This window comes from Fukomys damarensis, unplaced genomic scaffold (genome assembly GCF_012274545.1).
Source record: "Fukomys damarensis isolate Sample0158 unplaced genomic scaffold, DMR_v1.0_HiC HiC_scaffold_31, whole genome shotgun sequence".
NCBI classification, from domain to species: Eukaryota; Metazoa; Chordata; class Mammalia; order Rodentia; family Bathyergidae; genus Fukomys; species Fukomys damarensis.
The window spans coordinates 1,050,725-1,073,928 of record NW_022900943.1 but is presented as its reverse complement, the minus strand read 5'-3'; the positions used below and the strand labels follow the sequence as shown (position 1 = coordinate 1,073,928).

The following is a 23,204-nucleotide window of genomic DNA, read 5'->3' as shown; positions in this document are numbered from 1 at the left end:
AAAAAAAAAAAAAAAAAAAAAAAAAAAGGAGACAGACAGAGATGGAGGCAGAGACAGAGAGACATGGCTTGGCCTGTAATTACTGGAAAGTTGCCAGGATCTTTTCAGCCAACCAGTTCCATTCTACAGCATGTGAGTATGTGTGGGGGGGCGTGTGTGCCCGTGCACAGCACAACTCTAAGCCTCGGTGCCCACAGAGCACGCAGATCGCCGTGAGTTCCTGAGACGTGAGGCAGAAGTGGAACTAGTGGTGGTCAGGGTCCAAATGACCATCAAAGAACTGCTGTCCTGCCCAGGTTTTGTGCTGAACCCCCCAGAGGAAGAAAGGAAGGCTGATGACTGCTTATCTGGCATTTCTTTGTAGTCAGGGCCTTTTCTTCCCCTGAGGTGGTGGTGGTTGTTAGCCGAAGTTGTGTGAAACCCCTTCTTGCAGAAACTGGAGCTCCCTTTGAAGCCAGACTGCCTTTATTCTTCACCTAACTCGGTGCTCTGTTGGACAGGAGCATTCGTATTGAAGTCTGCTTAGTGGCTGCCACCCAGAATCCAGTGAGGCTGTTTGCCAGGTGGGAAAAAGCAGTTGGGGGGTGAGTTTCAGGCAGAGGAAGGAGGGGAGGATCTGCCTGCACATTAAAGCACAAAATAAGACACTGTGAGAGGTGGCTGGGGCGGGTGAGCTCATAGCAGTGCCCTAGGGTGGGAAAGGAGGGAAGAAAAGCAAGTCAGGTATTTCACTGGACTATAAAAAGGACAGGGAAGAAAAGAGTGAAAGCGTACTTATATACAGAATGCAATTATGAATCAGCCCCTTAAAATACCACGAGACTAGCAATGGGCTTAGTATAGTACAACACTAGCTTCTAGAGTTTTCCCAAAACACATTTCAATTTCATTTTTTAAAGTTTATTTTCAAAATTTTCATTTAGAAAAGACTCTAAATGTGTTAATTACTATTATCATGCATTGAAATAATAGATTTTCATCTCATTCAAAGTTAGCTTTCAAAGCCAGCAAATATTGCTTAAAATGGCTTGAATATCTTAAATTTCTTTTATTTATACCTGCACCTGCATGGTAATGCTTTCTTATAAGTTTTCCCTCCTTTCAGGGAAACCTGAGGCCTCGTGCATGTTAGGTGATCTGTCACTGAGCCCAGCCCCAGCCCTTGCAGGATGATTCCTATCCACGGTGGTGTTGGAGAACCACTGACTAAAAGAAGAAACAAACAAAAGGATTATGTCATATGTGACTTTTCCTGCGGTTATACTATCAACCCCAGCTGCACACAGGTGAGAGTGGAAAATGCTCCTTGGCAGAAGGGCTCAGTGCCTTCCCTTGTGGCCACTTGTGTTGTGATCTTTTTGTTATTGTGGCAATCAAACTAGATAGTTGTCGTTCTTCTTGTAGCGAGAACCTTGCCCAGCAAGTTAGCGTGCAAGTTTTCTCCTATTTCAGTTTCAAAGAATTAGCCTGTTAATTACAGGTGTCCCTCTATCAGTTGCAGTTGAACTCTGCACATTCTCTAAGCCTACAGGATTTCCCTGTAACTGCACACTGGGTGGCTGCGAAACCCTCCTGTACTAACAGTCCACGCTACTATAGTGAAGTCCACTCTTTAGGTTGCTACATCACACTCAGCCTCAACTGCCTGCTACATCTGAGGTCAGTGACAGGGACTCCGGTGGGGAGAGGCAGTAGCAGACAGGACAGCCATCTGGTCTTCATTCTATAGCCAAAGCTGTTGCTCTCACCTCAACTGGACACCTGGGTTTGGGAGCCAGTGAGCTGAGCACCAGGTAGAAGTGAGCAGATACATTATTGCTATCTGGAAGAAAAAGATTCATCCCGACCCACACCTTGGGGCAGTGGCTCTGCCTCATTCATACTTGCTGAGTTGGCTTAGGGTAGGCTCAAGGTGTGTTAAACCAATATCCTTTGAATACTTACTCAACATGTATTTAGTAGGGAAAGGCAGAAACTTACTAGGAACAATATCTGTATTCAGAATCAGATTGGCATTCTAATTCACCCTTAATAAACAGGAAGATGCAAGAAAACATATTGGAAATGAAGCAGTTTAAAAATAAAGAACTTAAACATTTTAAACATAGATGCAATGAGCTCCTAAAGACTAAACTGATTATTTACATCTTTCAAACTAGAGGCCCAGACACAGCTTGCAGGGAAAGTCACTGCACCGCATCAGCTAGGCAAGGAGATACAGCACACAGACAAGAGAGCTTTGTACAATTATGCTGCAGGACACCTGCTGGACAAAGGGCCAGCACAGGAGGTTCATCCTGCTGCTTTCCAACAATACAGTAACTTATTGAACTAAAAATTGTCTCGACTGCTATGCCTTTTCTGCAGAACTGTACTTTTGTCCTACAGATGGAAGAGTATATGAACATGAGCATTTTGCTTGTATTTGTCCACTGCCCTCACCAACCATTCACCAGAGAAGATCATATTTTACGCGAATGTTTGACAACAGACGTGGTGTGGAAATAGTCAAAGCCGCACGTCACTTTTCCTTAACCTGTGGGTTTACCCTGGAGTGAGTGTTCTGACCACGGGCCTGACGTTGAGAAGCCCTGGCCTACACAGTGGAGCGGCACCAAACGGTGCCCACAGCTGTTACATTCCTCAGGAGCACACACTCGCAGATATTCTTTTTTAAAACATTAAACAAAAGGAGACTCGTTTCACTTAAGAATACACTTGATAACCTAATGGCAAAGCACTGATTAGCTTTTATGATACTTGACCTTTCATTACACATTATTTTTTTAATTAGGTGACAAAATAGGGAGAAAACATGAAGTCCTGTGCTTCTCCACTTGGGTGTCTGCAAGATCGAGTGATCAGAGTGCAGCCGGATGACTCGCTCTCTCATGGACTGTCACTGCCACTTTAGGGTGACTCACAAACCCTGTCCATCCAGGCATGGGTGCTGGCAGATACTGTCTAGAAAGTGAGTGAAATGGAGTCCTTGCTCTTTTTTTCACTACTCCCTTGAAAGAAAACACTTCATGGCATTTATTGTTGGTGATGAAAGCTACATTTTCAAGCAAAACGTAGAAATTAGGGAAATGTGATGCGTCTGACAGTACTTCAAGACTCTTCTGATGAGATCAGTAGTGTTACGAATGACCTTCCTGATGGTTGGTGACATTTACACTGTTACTCTGTTTGCATTAAGACTTGATGCTTTACACTGAGATGCATCTGTACTGTATTCAATAAGCAGCATTTTCCAAGTGACTAATGTCTGATGCTAAGAAATAAGGCTTGGTTAAAAGATCCATTCAAGGGCTGGAGATTTAGCTCAGTGGTTTCGTCGCCTGCTTCACAAGTGCAAGGACCTGAGTAAAAGATCCATTCAAAGCATAAGACCAGTAAATTTTGTGTGACACAGTACAATAAAGGTGACTGGTTTCAGATTCCACATTACAAATAACTTTTAAGAAACTACAACTTGGCAGGATTTAGGGCAGTGTGAAAGAAAAATACCCACAATTATTTTAAAAAGCTAATAAAATATTCCCCCTTTTCCAGCTCCGTAACTGTGTAAGGCTTGTTTCTCCCCTATATACTTCAGTGAAAATAACATATGGCAACCAGCTGAATGCGGAAGCCGATATTTTGGAGAACCTAACACCCACTAATCCAGACACGGAGACTTGTAAAAACTGTAAAACAATGACACTCTTCTCATTAAACTTTATATAAATATGATAGGTTACATTAACATGGAATTGGTTTATGACTTTAATTAGTAAATCTCTGGCATTTGTGACATAATAAATACTGATAGGTGTAACCCTCACCAACAAGAGTTTTGGGGATCCTCAGCGGTACCCGGGAGAATGATGGAGCCCTGAGAACCACTGACCTTTGCTGCCCTACTTATTCCCTCGCATTTTACTCTTTGTTCATTTGTCTTCCTCATGATACTGAACTCTGGGAAGGTGAACATGACCTTACTTCAGTCTGTACTATCCCTTGAGCTTCTACTTTGTAAATACTAAAGAAACATTCACGGAAGGGATGAATAAATACATTGTAAATTTTCCTGCATCCCATAATACAGGTCCTGGTCTCACTAGCCAAACTCCAGCAATTACAATGACCAGAGTGTAGAGAAAAGCATAGAAGAAAGACATGAACTTTCCAGGTGGGTATCTCTGACTGTCACGTGTGACTCACTCCTCCAGCCTCGCGTCCCTCGCATCCTGCCTTCTGCTTTGCGACTTGGTGACGTCAGGCTGCAGACAGATCACATCCTCTGTCAGTACTTTAGCACCCAGCCCACATGGGTGCAGGCTGCACCACTCCGGTTCTGAGCCTCTACCATCCAGAGGGGTGGGGCACCTACCTCCCTGTCCTCTGCGCTCCTATCCGATGCTTTCACTGAACTGGTAACGCTGTGTAGTCATCCCAAAGCACGTCTGCCTTCCTTTCCAGACCATCTGTCCACACATATTTATATACACACATGGAGTATTACACTTAATGGGTGCTTTAAATGTTAATTACTGGAACTCAAATGTTTTCTAACCATGTTGTTAAAAGTTTAAGTCACGAAAGGCCTATCCAACTTAATTTTCTTTTATTGAACAATTAACATGTGCCAGCCACTATGGTGGTCACTGGGGATTGCAAACATTTATACCAATGAGCTCACAGTTTAAAGAGGGAGAGAGAGGAAAAGGGGGAAGAGAGGGACAGAAAGATCAATGGAAAAATACAATAAGCAAGCTACACATATGTTTCCATCAGAGAGCCCAAGAGAAGCATTTTCCTTTAGCAAGTGTCCTGAACCCACACAGCACGGCACTTGTTCAAGCAATGTATTATCCCACACGCCCTTAATATCTTGTAAAGGGACCGGCATCAAACAAATGTCACACAAACAAGTACATAATTACAAATGGTCACAAGGTGAGGGAGAGAAAGTAGTAAAGATAACTATTAGGGGCTAATTTAGATCGTGGAGAAAAAAAAAACAGAAAAGGTGTTTCAAAGAAAGTAACTTCAATCTGCTAGAGGGCGGGAATGTGCGCTTGGTAACCAGGGGAGAACGGAGACAGCCCCCTACAGCAATGAGAAGGGAGTTAATTAGTCCAGGTCGAAGGCGGAACCTAAAGCAGGCATTTGCTGGTTTCCCCAGGCTTGAAAGATAGAGGACAAGGGCTGCAGGGTCAGGCAAGGGACTTGTATCACACAACGCAGTTGCCTGAAAAAGCCCAGAGTTAAATTTAGGCACTGCATTCTCCTTTTCTGATATGCAAGACCACGATCCTGGGTGGTCTGTATTCCTCTCACATGAGTGCTGGAAAGATAAATGGAGCCCATTTCCTCAAGGAACTACTGCTACGAGAAAAGTTTTCTTCAAATGTATTTCTCCGTCAGCACTTTCCCAGAGGGAGCCTAAAAACTTGATTTATCATAAATTCTCCCAGAATGCACATACAATAATACAAGTGTGGCATATTTAAATGCACTCTTCAGAAAAATTTGCTGGCAATGATGACAAACCATAAATAAAGGAAAAAATAGCCCAGCTCAGTTGTTTCCAGAGTGGATAGACCTGCAGTCAGGCTACTACCCAGAAGCCAAAACATAACTAAATAGTTCTGGCAATCGGTGCGAATGATAACGCTAGAGCTGGGACGGACTTCTCAGGAGCTGGCCCTCGTGTGGGAAGGGTGCAGCCAGAGCTTCGTGAATTTCTCCAGCCGGTTTGCTGGGGAGCAAGGAGACAGTCACAGACCTATCCTTAATACAGGTCCAGTTCAGTCATCATTAGGTACAATGCTTCATTTCAGATGAGCTCGGGTGTGTTCAGGGTGCTATGGCCGTAGATAATGCTTAGTTTCAAAACCCAATTAAACCACTGCCTCGCTCGGAGACCCTGGTGAAGTTATCTAACCTGCCTGCCGCTCATGTCCTTTTCTACAACATGGAAACATAGTAACATCTATTTTATAAACTGTAGCACGTGTTAAATATGACAATGTAGTTAGCATTCACTAAATATCATCCACAGCTGGTCAATCAGCCAAGGCTATTTCCAAGTCTCAGGTGTTGGGATCCATGACCAGCTCTGCTGGTTGTTTTACCTCCAACTGTGACCATTTGTTTGGCATCTTGAGGACACAGTTTTTATGATGAATCACCTTGCTTTTTAAAATGTTCTTGTAGATAACACTTGTTTTATGAAATTTTAGCCAAGCAGCCATGCAAGAAATCTACTTATTTTCCCCATCCTTATTGCTTATAACTTCTATATCCTGTAAACATATTCTAAGAACTCCTTCTCTATGAAAATCTGAACACAGCTCTAAAACTGCTCTTTCTGGATAGAATCTGCCAACTGCTTCCATTACTGCTCTGAATAGACGCTGCAGTTTTAAGAATCACAGTTCCCTCCTCCTGTCACTCACCAACACCCTAGCCTGGAGGCTGTGGCTCTGCATTTGGCCCCACGAGCATCACAAGCCCTCACTAGCATCAGCAGCACCTGGATCCAAACACCAGTCCTGCTCACTCTGACCCTGGGAGGAGCAGGAAGTAATCACAGACTTTGATATTTTTCCAACCACAAGCCCCACAAAGTCAAATGTGCCCACAAAAGAAAAGTTACTCCTTCTTACCTAATCCACAGTGGAAACAGGATTAAGGGAAACCACATCAAAACTGTGCTTGGTAAAAAATAAGAAAGACTTTCAGGAGTATACATTGGATTTAAGCCTGCCTGGAATATGAATAACTGAAATAACATCTCCCTTGACCTTCACATGGGGCCTTTCACAGGACTCCCTCAATATCCCAGGTAAAGAAAGTTCCTGGTACTTCAAAACTTTCTAAACTTGCAGACAGCTTAATTGAAAGGGTCTTCTGACCAGTTTCGCTGTCAGGGTTTCTAGCAAGGGTTAGTTCTTCCTGAATTCTGAGGATCGTGTTCTCTGGAGTCCGCATTCACACAAAAGAAGCTTGCCCAGCCCAGCATTAGAAGGGCTGAGACACCTGAAGGGGTCTCTCTGAGGGACAGGTTTGCCCCGCCACCTGTGCCCATACACCCAGACCCGGCGCCTTGAGCATGGCAGGCAGGCAGGCGTGCGGCCACCCAGAAAGCAAGGCTGGCCCCCAGAAAAGTGATTTACGACATCAAGCAAATCTTCAAACAAAGATGACCTGACAGGTGAAAGAAAGCATTGACAAAAGAGAAACATTTGGCTGCCTCGCATTTATGGAAAGAAGATGGACAAAATCATCATGCAGAAGGTTCTTTTACCCATGAAGAATGCCAGGTGACACAGTTTCTAGCAAAAAGAGGGAGAAAATTCTGAGATTATCACCCCAATTGCACTGTGTTCACTGGGTTCTTCAGCTAACTAAAAGGTCAGACCCTTTGGGTCTAGAATGTGTCCTCACACAGTCAGAAGTTCAGGTCTTATAAGGACTCTGCCTCTAACATCAAGAAGAAGAGGGAAAAAAGTCTTTGTATTATTTCCATGAAACACACGTCAGATTTTAGGACATCCTCAAAAACAGCTGCCGGTGCTACAGACAAGAAAATGGTATGCACAATTCCAACAGGCATTCGATATCCTGATTGGTGTTGGCACCACTATTGGTATTAGTACAATCTTTTCTATCTCTTAAAAAATCTGTCCTTTTTGTGATTACAAAAATAACTCAGTGCATGCTTCATGTAAGGGGAATGACATGATCCTTGTTTTCCTGTTACTGACTTGTCTCGGGTAGCAAGATGTCTTCAAATTTCGGTCTGTGTTGTCACAAATGGCGGATTCCCCTCCTTCTAAGACCTGAGCAGTGCTCTGTTGTTTGCACACCACTTCCTGTCCTTCCACCCATCTGTCTCACGATACTTAGGGTTGTGGCTCGTGCTGCCATAAACACAGTTAAATCTACAGTCAGGAGCAGATGGGGTTCACTTAGGGCTGGGAAGGGTAACGTGGAGTTACTGGTCAGTGGGCACAAAATTTCAGTCCAGCAGATGGATGAGCTCTAGAGGTCTACCGTACAACCTCATACCTACAGTTAATAATGTATTAGACACTCAAAAGTCGCTAAGAGGTAGCTCTTGTGGTAGATGTTCTTACTACATTTTTTTGACATGATAACATTCTGTTGTTATCATCTGCCCCATTGAATTCTAAGCACTAGACAGCCAGGAGTTTTGTCCACCATGAATACCCCTGTGTCCTAGGAACTACACTTCCCTAAATTATGTCACACAAGTGTAACTCAATAAGCAATTTGTTGAAAGAATGAGAACACTTAGAGCGATCACAGTGTAATATAGCAGTCCAGTATCACTTATGTTTATACCCAACTTACATAATTACATAAATCCTATCTAATGTATGCAAATGTACAAGTTCTAGCCAACATATATAACTTCAGCTATAGCAGCTGCATTCTGAAATGTCCTAATCCATCCAAGCTGCTATAATAAAATACCATAGACTGGGTTTCTTATAAATCACAGAAACTTATTTCTCACAGTCCTGGAGGCTGAGAAGACAAACATAAAGGTGCTGACACATTCAGGGTCAGGCGAGGGCCCATTTCCTGGCTCATCTGTGATGTCTTTCCCTGAATCTCACACAGGGCTCTGACCTGGTGACTGAATCACTTCCCAAAGGCCTCCCCTCCTAGTACTGTCATCTCGGGGGTTGGGATTTAACATCTAACCGGGGGTGGGGGCACAAGCATCTAAACCATGGCACTAAGAAACATATGATTGGAAAGTGTTATAACAATAAGTCTGTCTGTGGAAAGAATAAGAAGGTTCCCAATAACAATTTCTTTTCTGTAACTTTAACAGAAAAATATGTGCAGATGGAGTGGGGAAAAATACCCTGAACAAATACACCTTTGGTTATGTCATGAGCCGCAGTAAGGCTCTTCCTGTGCCCTCCAGCACTGGCAGTTTTTCACAACCACTTCCACAACGAGCCTTATCACGTCACCTGGCTTCCCTCTTTCTGGTACCGTTCCCACCACTAAGCTGTCCTCTTCAGCTGTCACTTTGTGGGGGAGGCTACTACTTTTGCCTTTTTTCTGACCGTTCTCTGGCAGCAGAACTGCCCCTGAGGTAGAATCTGGGACGCAGCGTGGCGGCCCTGGTAACCAGTCCAGGGTGCGAACCCTAACCCTGATGAGGGTCCGTCCTCCAGGATGGAGTGCACAAGGTCCTGTCTGTTCAGCTGTCTCTCCACTGTTGTCACGGTCCGAGTATCTTCCCAACAAGTCCTTTTGCTGTTATTTTTCAAGTTTGCCCGAGTCTCTTTCTGTTACTTAGTAGAGAGGGAAATTCTTTAATCAATGGACCTATTTTCTTATGATAAATCAGAAAGCCATTCAGACAAATGGGAGTTGCTCTCTCTTCCTATAGCAGTGTTAGTTCCTGATGTCAATAGTGCCCTTGGCAGCCAATCTAATGGAAAATGTGTTTCCAAAATAATGCCTCACATTGAATCTGGATTGCCTCAGGAAAACATGTACTATAGGAAAACTGCTGGCCCAAGAGGCACAGGATGACCTGTCCAAGATTAAACTTGATTTTAGTTTCTTTCTCTGTATCCTCTTTCAAAGAAGAGCCAGAGGACATACTCAGTCTTCCTTGGGAAATAAATTTCTTCTAAGGCAAGAAACGGTTGGGGGAGCAGGAAATAGTCCTCCCTAGGATCTTTGAGTTATATAAATCTAGGCCTCCACTAGGTCCCAAGGCTCTATTGCATGGAAGAAAGGAGAATCAGCAGAGGTTTCTGACGAAGTGTCAAAAAGGAGTAAGTGGGCCAGGCTATTTGGGTGCTCCCGAAAGGCATTCCTCATAGCCACTATTGGTTCTGACCTTTTATTCTCTCTCCTAGGGCCATGATAACGATCAGTGTCTCATCTGTGGCATGTTAAATAGACATCTATCTCTGTGTTTTTAGTAGTGCCACTGAGCAGAAAGCTGTCTCAATTTTTAAAAAATTTTTCTCAAAGGATGCTTGTAAGCATTAAAAATTCCAATTTCTGCAATAATACTTATGAGAAAGGCACACAAATACCCCAGTGTGTGCCTTAATTGAAAAATATTCGTTAATAGTCACAGGCAGTTGTTGCCAATTTTTCCCTAAGGAGGAGAGAGGGAAAAAAAATAACTCATTGTGTTAAATTTATGGGGCTTCAGGAATATATAGCATTTGGAAAAGGTTATCTCCAAAGACTCTTTAAAGCTAGTTAAGATTAGAAGGAATGTATACATGTGTCTACCAGAAGTCGAGAGCAAAGATGTTCATGAGAGTCCCAGGTTCAGGCCAGCCCAATGGCCGCCACCAACAGTGAGAGCTCAGACTACTCTCACAGTAGTACGCCGTGTGGGTAAGAATGAAGCGTCTGTGACTCACACACAACATGCATTCAACTCACAAACAGAAGGTTGAGCTCAAAGAAAAAAAGCCAGACATACAAATTACCAAGTGTAGGAGTCCACCTACAGGGCAAAACTATCCTTTTAGAACTCAGCTTCATAGTTGCCTTGTAAGGGAGGAGTGGTGATCGGAAAGAGGTTAGGAGAAAGGAGCAGCTCTTCCTGGTGATTTTCAGCATGTTAAACTGGTGCTGGTAGTGTAGACATGTTTGTATAATTCATCTAGCTCGAATACCTTATGTATGTTCTCTGAATGCTTACAACATTTTAATATAATTTTTAGTTACCTAGCACGCACAAGGCCCTGGGTTCAATCTCAGCTCTGCCAAAACAATAATAACAATAATAATAATAATATTAGTTGATAGGAACGTTGAGGGACGAGGTGAGCTAGGGATGGGAGTCTTCTAGGCCTACGGGCCTCACACTCTTCCATGGCACGCTCGGATCATGGTAATATTTGGACACACTTGCGGTAAACAAGATGATTTGTCAAAGTTTGAACTGGAAAGTTGGTCTTTCCAGTGTTGTCCCTTCTCTTCCTTAGCAGGACGTCACTTGTGCTCTTCTCTGCCAGGCAGAGGGATCTGAGGGCACAGACAGGAGACTGGGCGGCTCCTCTCAGAGCCAGAGCCCACAGAGTCACATGGATGCCAAACCCAGGATGGCTGGTGGCACAGTGCATGGGGCCTTGGCCTCGTTTGTCTTGACAGTGCGGCCCAGTCTTGCCCTGCACCGCTGCTCCCCAGACTGCCTTCTCCTGGAAAATCTCTGTTTCAAATTATAGCTTCCCAGACGCTTTGGCTTCCCCTTCTGCAGTTTGAATCACATCGGAATACTTCCTTCCTATATTCCTGATTTCAGTTGGCTTTTGCATGACTTTTCTATCTTCACTGGGACTTTCAACACCTCCCACATTGCATCCCCCAAGCATTTTGTTAAATTAATTATATCCCCTTTCCAAGGATCTCAGGGAAAACAGTCAGCTAGTGTTAGACGCCTCCCACTTATTTTCTGTGTTGCTTTAGACAAGCTGTTTGCCTCCTTGGGTACGGCCTGTGGGTCGGGATAATCCCTTCCTTTACTGCCACAGAAAGGCACCTGTGGCTGGGTATACACAGAAAGGGTGGACAGGAGGAAGCGCACTCTACACCAGAGGGCCCTGCAAACCATCATCTTTAGAGCCCAGATCTGCAGTTCCATCTGCTCATTTGTTCCTGCTGGCTGTCACATAAAATTTCCATGGGTTCTTTCCAACTTGTTCACTTAGCAATCACCTTTGATTTGACTCCTGGTAAAAGAACCTTTGCTATAATTAGACTTCACTATTCTAATTCGCCACACTCCCTAAGATTTCTGATGCTCCGTCGGACGGGCTGCATTAAATGAATTGTTACCGCCACCTCGTGTGTGCGCGCGCACAGTGAGAGTTGCCCCCTCCAAGAACCCCTATGTACTCCATGTCCAGAATGTCCTCCAAACAAGGACTTTTGCACTTGGATTTTATATATTAGTAGAAAAGTAATCATGATATGAATAACTACCGTTAGGGTTGTTCCTTGGAGTTTTAACATCCTGGGAAGTTCTAGCTCTAATGCCAGACATGGTAAAGTAATTTAATCAAGTTCATACAGGATTGGTCCAAGAAAAGGGGCCCCCCTATATTTTAATACCCAGCTGTATTAATTTTCTGTGCTGTGTAACAAATTGCTACAAATTGAGTATCTTCAACAGACACATTCATTTATATCTCACAGTGGCTGTAGGCCAGGAGACCGGAAGCTCCTCCTGAAGTTTCCACAGAATGGTGTCAGGGGTCAGCCCGGCCTGCCTGCACCTCCTCAGAGGTTCAGGACTGTTTGGGACCCATGGAGAAGAGTTTTGAGTAGAGGAAGAAGATTCCACTGATGAAGTCTTAGTGGCTCACTTCACTTTAACAAAAAGAGAAAACGGGAATTGAGAAGGGAAAGGTGTTAATAGAAGTTATGATTTCGGTCACTATATAGGGGAGGGAAAAGGGGAAAGTGCCTGTAGACCCTCAGTTTCAGTTACTGGTGCTAGGGTCCCAGAGCATTCCTGTTAGTGAATGCTTCCAGGGAGACACCCTGCTAACGGGCCGAGGGCCTGGGGAGCACACCGCACGGTTACTGGGGACAAGCTGAAGGGAAATTCGGGCTAGCGGGCGCTGCCCACGGTGTGCTGCGGAGGAAGCCCGGACACCTGCAGGCAGAAGATCTGCAGTCCATGCCAGAGTCAGAATTGGACGCCAACTTTAAGGAAGAAAGCGGGAAGCCTTTTGAGTAAGTCGCTTGGACTGGGAGAAACACTGCTGTGTTTTTCTCAGAGTTCTTTGGCACTGCTTCCTTGCAGCTGGGCCAGTCTTGGAGACTTTGATAAAATTTCCTGGGTGGATAGACTTGCACACTTCAGCCAGCACATCGGCGATGCCCAGTGCCCCTGCCTGGCAAGGTTTGCTTACTTAAGCAACACTTACAGTGCTTTCCTTGGTAGAGTATTCAGTTTCAGGTAAATCAACAGTAGCTCTTCATCGAGAACCCTGATGACGCTGGCACTAGACAATTGCCAAAGCGCTATGCCTCCCATGCTGTGCCTCCCATGCTGCACCACAAGGCCCCCGGACAGTGGCACACGTGGGAGCGAAATGGTGCAAAACTGAGATTTCTTCTCCTGGGTCCAGCTGTGCCACAACCAGCTGCACACCTTCATTTCCTCTCGTCTGCAAAACCGGAATTTATATCCGAAGGAGAAAGTAAAGGTTCTCTGTGTGTCTGCAACTGCACTACCCACAGGCAGGGTGCAGGGGAGGACAGAGGAAGGCACCTTCCCGTTCTCAGGGTCTGTCCTCTCATGACTGAAATGTCTAATGGCTTACATACCGAGAACAATTATAACACGCTATATAATCGCAAATTATTCCTTTTACTGAGAAATGCTGAGGATAGATACAATAATTTTCTTCCCTCAGAACATGATGCTTGCACGTGTTTCTCACTAAAATGCCTATCCCAAGAAAATACACAGCTCTTTAGATCAATGACAGTATCATGTATCATCATTGCCTGAACAACTAGAAGTCATTCCTTCCTTCCTTGTCATTTTATTGCCCAACTTTGCCTACCCTCTGACCTCTCCTAAATGAGCTTGGTAGAAAAGCGATCGCTTGGTTTCAGCATCTCCTTTGCTGCACCCCCTTGCTGATGCCAGACAGCTCCTGCTCGCTAAAATTGGTCTTGTTTCTCATTCTGTCATGCTCAATCTGGACTCCATCTGGGAGGCAGGAGATCCCAGGCAGCTGACCACTTCCTGGATCACAGACCTCTCAGTGTACAAAAGAGAAATCTCTTTGATGACCCTGTATTTGTCAGAATTTGTTACACAACACATGTCCCAGGAAAGTCTCCTGTGATTTCCACCAAGTCTCACAAGCCCAGAAAGGCAGTTGGTTTGTTTATTCAGTCTTCACGTGGGTGGGAGGCTGCAAAGTTTCCTTTTTTTTTTTTTGCTTCTGCGTGTCTCATCAGCACCTAACTTACCATGCAGTCACAATGCCCATACTTTAAAAAATCACAAGCATGCTGAAATACAGGAAGAAATGCCGATTCTCCAAAATAATAGCATTTTCATAATGATTTGAGATCCATTTCTCATCATTTATTTGCGTTCTCCAACTCTCCCAAATTGAACCCCCCCATGCACAAGACTCACATCAGAAAGAATGTATTCCTCTTTCTTCAGACACATGTACCCATGTAACAAATACATACGGAATTCTTACACTGCATGTCCTCGCTGCAGGCGCTGAGGACACAGAGTTAGCAAAACCCACAAAACTTGACTCTTCTGAGCACCCTTACCATCATCTCAGCAGCACTGATGGATGGAACAGTGAATGAATGTAATCAGAATCAAAAGGAAACAACGTTGTGAAAAAGGCACCCTGCTCACCGCTATAGTACCATGGAGAAGGTAAGGCGGGCAGGGACAGTCAGGGTGGGAGTGGAATTTAAAATCACCGTGGGGACTGTGAGGAGCAGAGCGGCAGCAGAAAGACAATCTCAGTTTAGGCTGAGGGATGGGGGGGTCATTTTCTAGGTTTAGTTTGGAATTAGACCCAGCAGGATCGTTTGATGGATTGAGTATGAGAAGGAAGAAAAGGTCCTTGGAGAGCGCTTCGTTGGGGGTAGAAAATGGCAAACTTGGAATGGTGGAGGACAGAGGAGGTGTCAAATGTTCTAAGAAAGAGGCTAAGGTATGAAATCGTTATTGAAGAAGCAGCAGAATAAAGGAGAAAAGAAACTTTGAAACCATAGCAAATGGTTTGTAAAGCTTAGAAAGAGATACACATACTCAGACTGAAGGGCATCCCCAAGTCTGGGAGAGATATAGAAACCCAAATCCACAAGGAGACACAGTGTAACAACTCTGTAGCACAGGAGGAAGCTCTTTCCTTAGCTGTGGTCAATGCCCCTGCCTTGCCCACGCCCATACCCAGAAAAATATTTTCAGAGTTGACAGGAAACAACTGCCATTCTATAATTGTATGTCAAGGTAGTCTTTAAATTGTATAAACTATAAACCAAGAAATCATAAATGAGAGCAGGGCACACCTATAATCACAGGTACTCAGGAGACTGAGGCAGGAAAATCTCAAGTTTAAGGCTAGCCTGGCAACTGAGTAAGACCCTGTCCCCCAAAGGGGTAAATGATGTTAAAATAAAGCAAACATAGTTTTACTCAGAGTAGAACAGATCTGCAATTTGGGGAACATAAACTCAGCTAGATGGAACCTGCATTCCTCAATGGGAAAATGGTGCAAATAGGGCTGCTTATAAATTTTCCAAGTCCATTGAGACATCGGGATCAGGAGGCAAAACTGGTCACTGTGGCAATTCCCAAACCTTCAAGGGATTGCTGGAGCCCCCGCAAAATTTTTTTGCCTCTGGTGAGTTCAGTTTCTGGAGTAAAGCCTATGTAGCAATCCTCTTCCTGTCAGCGAATCTCCCTCTCCCTCTCCCTCTCCCTCTCCCCCGTTCCCTCTTATTCTCTCCCAGCGGCCCCTTTGACTCATTTTGCAAGACAAAAGGAAGGCATTTCCATAGTACCAATCTTGGAGAGCCCATCTCTCAGGGAGCTCTCAAATGATTTACCTTAATCTGAAGGTAGCCCAGGAGGAAAAAAGGAAATAAGACCCTCCCCAAAAGAATAATCATTTCAAATTTTTAACTACACAATAAATGCTCTGAAAATATAGAAAGATAGAAGTAGGAGCCTCTGTTCATTGGTAATAAAAGCAGGCTAAGATATCATTGTATTTGGAAGAAGATAAAAATAGTAACTAGCTAAATCTTTGTAGAAAGATATATGGTTAAATATTTTGTTAAACATTCAAGAGTGACAACTAAAATGGTGGGGAAACAATCTAGCTTCAGAACAGCAGATGGAAGGTAAGAGTGTAAAAGCCATGTTTGTTCACGGGGAGAGAGTCCATGAAAATCAGCAAGAAGAAAAAAGGCAAACAGAAAACCTGAAATAAAGGGATAGAAATAAGTTCAAATATAGCAGAAAACTCAATCAATATATGTGTTTAAACTCACATAATAAAAAGCAGAGCTAAGTTTCAGAGTCTTTTGTAAGTGATTTACAACTAGATTTTGCTTTGGAATTCATCTGGTAAACTGAGAGAATAAAAGCAGAAGTAGTATTTCTGGTTCACTTTATATCAACATTTGTATAACTGATTCAAATCCAGACAAGGGCTAAAGAAAAGGATATATGGATATATTTGCCAAGAGACCCAAAATCCTAAATAAAGTACTAACATTATTTACCAGCGCATAAAAACCGAATGGGCCTTTTCTTAGAAATATCACAAAAGTTTCATATAAGCAAATCTGTGTCCTGTACCTAAATACAGATTAGAGGAGTAAGAATGTAATTATCGTAATGAATACAAAAGGTGATTTAGTAAAATGTAATATTTGAGATATTTTAAAACATCTCTATAACCGGTATTATAAATGAAAAAGGAACTTCTTTAACATCCCTAAACCTATAGCAAGCATTCTCTCTGTTTTTGGAAACAGATTCAGACTGGCCTTGAACTTACTATGCCACCCAGGCTGGCCTGGAACTAGCAGTGATCCCCCTGCCTCAGCCTCCCGAGTGCTGGGATTACAAGCATGCGCCACCACACCCACCCTCAGCAAGCATTCTCTTAAACTATTTTAACCACTATCATTCCTTCATTGCAATATTGTAATGAAAGTTCTAAATAATAAAGTAAAATAAAAGAAATAAGAAGCATAAAATTTGGGAAAGAACAAGCAGACCTCTTACTGCTGGTGATATGATTATCCATAGAAAATGAAAGAGAGTCTACACAAAGTTAATATGAAAGTTCAGGATAGTTTGTATACACAAAATCAGCTGTTAAGGGAAAAGAAAAAAACATGAGAAAATGAAAAAATGGAAATAAAGTGTTTGTTAATGGGGAGGGGAGGAGGGGGTGAAGGGAGGGCAGGGACAAGGGGAAAAAATGAGAACCAAGATGTCATGTAATCTAGCAGTGATCCCCCTGCCTCAGCCTCCCGAGTGCTGGGATTACAAGCATGCGCCACCACACCCACCCTCAGCAAGCATTCTCTTAAACTATTTTAACCACTATCATTCCTTCATTGCAATATTGTAATGAAAGTTCTAAATAATAAAGTAAAATAAAAGAAATAAGAAGCATAAAATTTGGGAAAGAACAAGCAGACCTCTTACTGCTGGTGATATGATTATCCATAGAAAATGAAAGAGAGTCTACACAAAGTTAATATGAAAGTTCAGGATAGTTTGTATACACAAAATCAGCTGTTAAGGGAAAAGAAAAAAACATGAGAAAATGAAAAAATGGAAATAAAGTGTTTGTTAATGGGGAGGGGAGGAGGGGGTGAAGGGAGGGCAGGGACAAGGGGAAAAAATGAGAACCAAGATCTGTCATGTAAAGGTACAAGATCCCAACAATGAATGCAACTGTACTGTATCCCTAAAATGTATCAATAAACTCAAGAAAATAAAGAAAAAAAAATCAGTTGTGGTTATAGATTAGCAATAACCAAATAGAAAATGTAATAGAAAAAAGAAACCATTTAAAATATCAATAAACTATAGAAGACATCAAGAAATAAATTTAGGAAAACATATGCTATAACTTTAAAGGAAAAATATTGAAACAAATCTGAATAGAAGAATATAAATACCAATATCTATTGATGAAAAGATCCAGTACCATCAATATATCATCTTCATGAACTGATATACAAATTTAATTCCAATAAAAATTATGTCAAAATTTATAGAATTTTGAAACCTGATCCTAAAATGCATGTGAAATTTTAAAGTGCAAGAAAATATGAACAAAATGAGTAATTTGTCCCTATAAAAATCATGATTTATTGCAGAGCTCTAAGAGTGTGCTGTTGGTACAGGTGCATAAAAGCAGGGATCACTTCAGTAGCATAGGGAGTAAGTAAAAACAGACCAGAATAAATAGGAGAAGCAGTGTATCAGGGTGGGTTACAAATTACAAGGATAAGATGGATTGTTCAATAAATGGTGCATAATGGGTAGCCCAGATAGAAAATAGACAAAGCTGCACCCCTATTCTCTACCACCAAAACCACTGAGATGTATGAAGCATTAAATATAAAAAAATGAAAGCTCAAAATGTTTAAAATAAAATCAAATAAAATACCTTTATGTTCCTAAGCTAGAGAAAAATGTCTTCATAATTGCACAAATGAAACATAAAGGAAAATATAAATAAGTTTGGATTTATAAAAATGTAAAATATCTATACATCAAAAGACACCACAAAGTAAAAAGTCATACACAGGAAGAAGATATTTTAAATGATTTAACCAAAACAAAAAATTCTTTATAGAATGTATAAGGAACCCCAGAAATAGAAAAGAAAATGCCTCAAAGATACATGAATATGAATGGCTAAATTACACAAGAGAAGCTTTCCTGAGACACAAACATGAAGTAATAATCACAGAAATTTGATCTGTAGGAGTAATAATATATTCATTCACAAGCATAAGCTTAGTACAAATTAAAGTCTAAAAACACTGACAATATTGATATAGAAGTGAAAAACCAGAACTGCTGACAGGAAAACAAATCGATAACATTCTGCAGCCCTTTAGCAGGATCTACACAAGTAGAAGATGTTTCTATTCCAGCAGTTGCCCTAAGTATATTATAAGCTGTGTTTTTTTTAACGTTGGTTAAGACTTATTAACAATAACAAAATCAAATTATTGAGTAACAGGAGAGGAAAAGATTGTAGAAGGAAAATGATCAGAAAGTTTCCTGGCTTTGGAGGTGTGGTCAAGCTATCCTTGGCTGCCAGAGTCCCCTCATGGGGCAGCACTTGCCCCAGGTGTTGTTAGCTGCTAACTGTTCCCAGCTGTCCTCTTCCAAAGCCACCCTCCACTGTCGGGGCCACTTCGCCTAAAAATGCCTGGGGAGTTATAACCCCCCCCAAAATCCCCAACAAGTGCCCCGAAGCAAAGGATAACAAGGGTATGAAAACAGATGACACAGACCTGCCGCCATTCCCAGTCCAGACCTCTCTGAGGGTGAGGCTGAGGCTGCCCCAGGGAAACACAGCTCTGCTTAGCTCCCGACCCCTCTCTGCGGTGTTTCCCTGGGTAAGAAAGTCTGTCTCGGACTTTGCTGAGAGGGAGCCTGACCTAAGAAAGGCACGTATATATTTTGAAGTGTGTATGTAATGTCAAACATATTTTTAGAAGTTTGAACACTTTGCTGTAAGGAGTGTCTTGTCTGTCAGAGGTGAATCATGTGATCTAAATGTCTGTTGATGGGAACATGGGCAAAATGTGTGTGGAAATAATCTCTATTCATAATCACCTTTGAATAGGAGAGGAAGTAAAGTCAAGAGGGGTAACCATGCAGGAATTTTCACTAGTATCTGAAACACAACATCTGGAAAAAAAGTGGAAAAGTATTAGGCTTTATTAAAGGTGAGTGGCTATACTGGGTGTGAATGCTATTTTCAATACATTTGAAAATTTTCATTTAAAAAAGCAAGTGTGGTGTTAATAAATTTACTGTCCTCCAATACATTCCCATGGAACCCATATATCTGTGAGGAATCATAGGTTTCCTCTATTTTTATAATAAAAATTATGCAGGTTATATTTCTCTCTTCTGATCCTTAAGGACCCTCATGGGACAGCTTTCACAGGGTGGCTGAGCAATAATAAGCCACACCAGTCTCACAGTTGGTTGTGCTCTCAGCTGCCGTGGTTGTGAGAGTGTTGTTCCACGGCATTTGCTCCTTGTTTACTTTCCCAAGTCCCTTGGGAATGGAGAGAAATAAGTGTACATACAGGAAGGAGGAAAGAAGAGGAAGAGGACAGGAGAGCTGTGGCTCTGTCTAGAGCCCACCCAAAGCCTCAACTGAATGAGGAGAGGCAGCTGAACCTAGAGTGTGATTCATGTGTGGTGGGGCTGGGCCTGAGGACACTAGAATTAAGGATTTAAGCCCTAAGTGGTCTGAGTGACATAAAAGGGGCAGGAAGATGCTATCTAACTCCCTTGTTGCTTTTACTACCATGTGGGCTCCATGAGCTGTTTCTCTGTCATGTGCCACCCTGCCTTGAGCCAGCCAATTATGGGCTGAAAACTCTACAAACTGTGAAGAAATAAACCTTTCTCCTTTGACTTTGGGTGTCAGGTATTTCAACTCACCATGAAGAAAAGTAACTAACCCAGAAATTTGGTATCAGAGAAGTGGGGTCATTGCTGTGACATTACCTGGCCTTGTGGCTCAAGAGCCTTTGGGACTGGCTTGTGGGAAAGGAAGGGTTAGGAAAGATTTGGAGATACTCACTGAAGAAGTAGAGATGTTCTAGAGAAGTAGGCTGTTCTGCATGGGAGATTCTGGTCAGAGTTCAGAAGACCAGAAAGCCAGTAAAGACCAGCTCAGGAGGTTTCTGCAGGAAAGAAGGACTGTATTGGCCATTGGACTCCAGACAATGTGTGTGATGCCTTGGCAGAGCATTTTTGTCTGCATTTTTCTAATGTTCAGAGACTGCCTGAGACTGAGATTAAGGGTGGCAGACTAATTAATCTGGTAGAAGGAATTTCAAGGCAGTCTAATGTTTAGGCCATGGCACGGCTGCTGTTGGGGCTTTTAGCCAGATCTATGTTGAAAACCAAGAGCAGAGAGTCCAGCAAAATGATTTAAAATGTTTTGAGTTTGTCTAGAAGGGAAGCTCCATTACAGCTGTGGACTGCACAGATAGAGTAGAGAACTTGGTTGCTGCAAAGGGACAGGAAAATAGAAAAGGTGGCCTGAGGGAATCATGAGAAGCAGCAGAACTCTACCCTTTGCAGCCTCAAAATTGCAAAAGTGGAGGACTTTGCTATGAGAAGACGGCATCAGAACACCATGTCCCAAAATGGTGGTGGCCTAGGGAACTCGTCCCTTGGACTCTGGTTCATAGGCACTGGACCCCTACAACTGAGAGAGAGGGAAGCCTGGCTACAGCTACAGCTGGCAGCAGACCTTGGCATCATCTGTGTAGCACTGGTTTTAGAAGCCTGAAGAATGCAAGAGTTGAGGGGTCAGGAAGGCTCCACCCAGACTTCAGAAGAAGGCCTGGGAGGCCAGGCTGTGTGCCCAGGAGGACCGTGTATGAAGCTGCGAGTGTGAAGCCGAAGATGCGGTGGACACCCCAGAAGTCTGGAGAAGCCGGAACATGGATGGTCTGAGGAAAGCTGCAAGGAGGGAGCAGAGCCGGCCCCAGAGAGAAGCCATGGGAGTACAACCACCAGAATTACCACAGAGGTAGAGCCACCCAAACCTTTAGGAGTTCACAACTTGCCACAGATTGCTGGGAGATGCTGAAAGTGGAACTGTGGAATGTAATGTTTGGCCTGCTAGATTTGGGACTTGCGTGTTCCCCGTTCCTTTGTATTCTCCCGTCTGTAACTTTTGAAATGGTAGTGTCTGTCTTGTACCATTGAATGTTGGAAGAGTTTAACATTCTTTTCATTTACATAGGGGCTTGCAGCTAAGAATTTACCTTAAATCTCAGAGGAGACTTTGGACTTGGACTTTTCAGCAATGCTGAATCTGTTAGGAATTTAGCAACTCTTAGAGATAGACTCAATGCTTTTTGCATAAAGAGATATGCATGAGTCTTTGGGGGTTATGGCTTGTGTTTAGATGTCCCCCCAAAGCCTCATGCAGATGAGGTGGGACTTTCTCAGAGGTGGCTGGATCTAGAGTGGGTGATGCTGGGATTAAGGTGTGTGGTTACTAAACCCCTACGTGTGAGCGATCGGTTTAAGACCGCCCTAGTCCCAGTAGTCTGAATAAGAAGAAAGGAGCAGAAAGCTCTGGTAAAGTCTCTTGTTGCCTTTGCTACCTTGTGTGCACCATGTTGTTTCTCCTCTGTGATGCCTGTTTGCCTTCTCTGCCTTGCAGCCAGCTGATCATGGACTGAAACCTCTACAAACTGTGAGCCAATAACCTCTTTCCCTTTAACTTTGGATGTCAGGTATTTTGTCTCAGCAATGAGGGAAAAGTAACTAAGACAGGAGAGAAGAGAGAACAAAGGGAAACTGAGAGGGAAAAACACAGTTTGTGGGTGCAGACTAACTATGGAGGTAGCCACTTCCTCTTAGCTCCTTGGGCTCAGTCACAGCTCACCACCCAGGAAAACGTGTCAGTGGCCAGTTAGAGCTCACTGTGAATATGTAAGAAAATTAATGGACAGTCAGTCTTCCGACTGCTGCTGCAGCTTCCCGTGCATCATTCCAGAAGAGGCAGAGCCCTCCTGCTCACTGTCGGAGCCCCCAGTACTGCGTGGTGTCTTTCAGCTCACTTTGGAGTACAGTGAAGCACACAGAGAAATTTCAGGCTATCGAGTCTATCAGCCAGGCATCACCCTGTAATGATTTGTGGCCATGTACGTAGAAAGACATGATAGTTGTCTGCTCACCACACACATATGGCATCTGGGAACGCAAACTCCCAGCCTTTGCCTTCAAAACCACATGCTGCCTAGGGAGGAAAAATCATGGTTCACAACATGTAGGTTGTGACCCTGTGTAGCCTGCCAATACTTGGCAGGTGCGCAGCTAGAGATGAATCATGTGCCTACTTCCTCTCTCTGGGATGCACTTGGGTATGCATGTGTGTGCACTCTGGGCCATAGTACACACCTGACACAGCTGGAGCAACACCTGGTAAGAACCAGAAGCACTGCACATTCACGTTACCCTCTTGTCATCTAGGGGACACATTCTTCCATCTGTCTTTATTTAAAACATTTAGATACATGTTTATATATTGCATGGGCATCTGCAACTGTAATCTCTATCAACCATGTATATCTTACAGTCCCTATGGGGAAACATGACCATTTACAAATGCATTGATCTCTAGCCAGCATGGCGGGCTCCGACTAACGTCAGGGAAATGATATGGGACCATAATGAGTGTGCTGGTCTGAGTGATGGAGAGGAGCCCAAAGGAAGGTTCTGCTTGAATAGCTGTCTTCCTTGCCCTCATGTCAACGCAAAATTCCCAAATCCTTTCTAAGGTACTAATTGCCTTGATCATTTTATAAACCCAAACATCAGTGGTAACTTCATCTCTGCAATGTTAACAAGCCCATTTTAGACTGTTTATATTCTCATTTGTTCA

The 23,204-nt window shown here is 43.1% G+C and overlaps 1 long non-coding RNA gene across 4 annotated transcripts in view; it reads left to right on the top strand.

The window, feature by feature from the left end:
- The window catches only part of LOC104866731, a 30,918-nt gene that overhangs the window by 3,107 nt on the left and 4,607 nt on the right, over positions 1 to 23,204 (top strand). Inside the window, exons 3-8 of one of the 4 annotated variants that reach the window (XR_781516.1) lie at positions 434 to 563; positions 1,106 to 1,286; positions 2,795 to 2,971; positions 4,091 to 4,174; positions 14,267 to 14,437; positions 19,404 to 19,466. This is a non-coding gene — a long non-coding RNA (uncharacterized LOC104866731). Of the gene's footprint in view, positions 1 to 27; positions 133 to 433; positions 564 to 1,105; positions 1,287 to 2,794; positions 2,972 to 4,090; positions 4,175 to 14,266; positions 14,438 to 19,403; positions 19,467 to 23,204 lie in introns of those variants that run through there. The other 3 variants (XR_781519.1, XR_781517.2, XR_781518.1) reach the window with 3 other exon arrangements.